The following is a 3,450-nucleotide window of genomic DNA, read 5'->3' as shown; positions in this document are numbered from 1 at the left end:
CAGAGCAAAGATGCATCTCTTTCAAAATTGGCTGTAAATTTTTAGGCTCACAGTTGGATCAATACAGTTATACAATCTTGAACTCAGTATAAGTCCTGTAAGACATAAAATTGAATGAGTTTTTTAACCTTTAAAAAAGATTTCCATTTCATTATTTCATTGTTTTTGCTACTAACACTGAGATGTTGGCGCATGCATCTCTAATCTGTATGCATCTGATCATTACTAGTCATAATTGGTTGCACTTGGATCCTTGGCACCTGTGTATGTCTATAAAGTCATCAGGTAGGTTTTGAATGAGCAGCTCTTACTTGAAAGTTATTTCTTCTCTTGTGTAAAAGTAACAAAAGTGAACTCTTTTTTTAACTTTTGAAGTTTATTACTCTTCATCCACCTAAAATATTAGTATTAGTTATAGTGTTGTTCCAGCAACCTATTGAAATAGCATCCCATGTTGCAAAATTTGATTAGGATTATAATTTGTATTTCTCCTACTGCAATTATATTATCAGCAAAAGCTTAAAGATAACTGGCAACAATGATTTCTTTTTTTTTTTTTTCTTTTTGAGACAGGGTCTCCCTTTAGCCCCAGCTGGCCTGGAACTCACTATGTAGACCAAGCTGTCCTTAAACTCACAAAGATCTACCTGCCTCTCCCTCCCAAGTGCTGTGACTAAAGGCATGTGCCACCATGCCTGGCTTGGCAACAAAGATTTCTATCATCTGATGTCTTAACTCTTAAAAGTAATGGAAAGTTATTCAGGATTCTGTCACTAGCGGGTAGTAAGGATTCCTGGAATCTATTCCAGGTCCCAGCTTTGCGTCTTCTTGCTGTGAGTTCAGAGCCAGCCCCTTGAGTCTCTTAGTCTTCACCATTTTGCAATGGAGGAAGGGGAGAAATGATGGCATGCTTGTTTTCCTGTCCTTATGAAAGTGAAGATGATAACCTTATTCATTCAGAAAGTCTGTGTTTGCACTTGGGCACCAGCTTTGCAAATGAATGCTAACTTTTCACTGAATATACCCTTGGGAAAAATGACTAATCTTCATCTAGCATGCCTTCAGTAAGTGGCATTTTTGGTGTTAGTTCACTTTTGAATTTTCAAGAGGACAGGATCAGTCAGTAACCATATAGACATTTATGAAGTGAAAAATGCTGACACTATAACAAGTGTTCTGAAGAGATAGATGTTCAAGGAAAGTGGTCAAGGCATGAGAGGTTTTGAAAGCTGTGGACGGACATGTGGACAGACCGTTAAGCATGCATGTTTAACACTTATAAAGATCTCACAGGTTTAAGATCATGTTATTCATGTAAGAACAGAAAAGGTCATTTGTAAAAAGTTCATTTGACATATTTAGAGATTAAAATGTCTTAGCGAAATATTTCACATCACATGCTTTTTAAAGTATGCTTTTTAAGGGAGCATGTATCTTGAATTCATCTTGAAATTTGTAAAGTTGTTTTTATTCTTGTTATAGGAAATACATTTGTCAATGTTCACAAAATAAACTAGTCATGGTGATATTCTTTATTCTTTTTAAAAATTAGTGTGTGTGTGCATGCACATGCCTGCAGGCGCAAATGACAAGACCTGTGTGTAGAGGTCAGAGGACAAGTTTTCTGGAGTCAGGTTCTTCCTTCTACCTCGCTTGAGGCAGGGTCTCTCTTGTTCCTGCCACTGCTTTGCATACTCCAGGCCAGCTGGCCAGCATGTTTCCACCTTGCTTAAGGAGTGTGAGAATTATAGATGGGTACCAGCACATCTGGCTTTTTAATTTTATGTGTCCGAGTTTTTACCTGCATGCATGCATGTGCACCGTGTGCATGCAGTGCTTGTGGAGGCCAGAGGGGGGCCATCAGAACCCCTTGGAACTGGAGTTACAGACAGTTGTAAACCACCATGTGGGTGCTGGGAACTGAATCCTCTGTAAGAGCAGCAAGTGCTCTTAATCGATGAGCTCTTTCCAGCCCTCACTGCTGGGTTTTTTTATGTGGGCTCTGTGGATCAAACTCAGGTCATCAAGCTTGTGTGACTTGCAGCAAGTGCTTTTACCTGCTAAACTATCTACCCAGATCTCTCCCCTCTGTTTTTTGTTAATTTTGGGTTTGGGTTTTTTTTTTTGTTTGTTTGGTTGGTTTTTTGCTTTTTTTTGTAATAAGTATGAGAGTTAACCGTTATTGTGTGTGTGTGTGTGTGTGTGTGTGTGTGTGTGTGTCTGTGTGTCTGTGTGTGTCTGTGTGTCTGTGTCTGTGTCTGTGTGTCTGTGTGTGAATGAATGGAGGCCAGAGGAGTATGTTGGGCATCCTGCTCTATCACTCTCCACCTAATCCTTTGGAACAGGTTCTCTCACTGAACCTAAAGCTAAGCTCACACCCAGAACGAGTCTCAGAAGTCCTCTGTTTCTGCCTTCCCATCCCCTACCCCAGTGATAGAGTTACAACACACATGACCACACTCAGCTTTTTGCATGGGTTTCTGGGATTTGAAAATAGTGCTTCATGCTTTCCTAGGAAGTACTTTGAGCCATCTCTCCCACCCAGGAGTTCATCGGTCTTAACCCAAACTTCCTGCTGCAGTTAGAAAGACTGAGAAGTTGTGACATTACTTAACTCAACATAAGCTGATGTTAAGCAGACTAGAAAGCAACTGTGACCCATAAATAAGTGAATTCCAAAAGGAAGGTTCACAGTGAATGTCATCCTGACTATCTTTGTCCCAGAGATGGGGTCATACTTTATGGTCGAGGGCTCTTAATTTGATGATAAACAGAGAAAGAAATGGAAGAAATAGGAATGTGCTGGAAAATTTGTACTGAGACCTACATAATTATTTTGACAAGTGATTCACAGCTAATGGAGTACTTTTTCTGATTTATTCCTTTAGAAGCTTGAATTACCACCAGCTTATGACTTAAAATAAAGTTGAATGGTTTGTTTTCAGCATTTAAAAGCCTATAATTAACTCCAAAGATTCATCAGTCAGTTGGAATCCAAGTAATCTTTCCTTTAGTTATTATTTTTCCCTCACACAAATAAACATACAGGACCTCATGGTTTATGTGGCATGGTGATCAGTGAGGTCACCAGTCCTATAGGACAATGAGGTAAAACACTACAACATTTGAAAGCACAGACTTTGTAGTCATTGCATTAACTTGCATTCTGACTCCAACTGTTGTGGGAACTCGAGAAAATCCTCATCTGTAAAATTGGGATGATGATGAGACCTCATAAAGTTGGTGTGGGAATTAAGTGACCCGACTCTTAGCAAATCTTCCAATGATAGTATACTCTATCTTATGCAGCATGTATAGTAAAATACTCCTTTTCTGTTTGGATGAGCTAGGTATAGCTGTTAGCAAAAGAAAAGCTATCATTCATAATGCTCTAATGCCCCATACTCTTTTCTAATGCCCCATACTCTTTTCAGGCTGGTCCAGGCTCTC

General features: G+C 39.3%; 1 protein-coding gene across 2 annotated transcripts in view; it reads left to right on the top strand.

Annotated features, from left to right (window-relative positions):
* Window positions 1-3,450, top strand: part of Fam185a (family with sequence similarity 185 member A) — a 74,239-nt gene that overhangs the window by 53,803 nt on the left and 16,986 nt on the right. The window lies entirely within an intron of this gene.

The sequence above is a fragment of the Nannospalax galili genome, unplaced genomic scaffold (assembly GCF_000622305.1).
Source record: "Nannospalax galili isolate Female #2095 unplaced genomic scaffold, S.galili_v1.0 scaffold312, whole genome shotgun sequence".
Taxonomy (NCBI): domain Eukaryota; kingdom Metazoa; phylum Chordata; class Mammalia; order Rodentia; family Spalacidae; genus Nannospalax; species Nannospalax galili.
The sequence above is the reverse complement of the archived record's forward strand: the minus strand, read 5'-3'. Positions and strand labels throughout refer to the sequence as shown.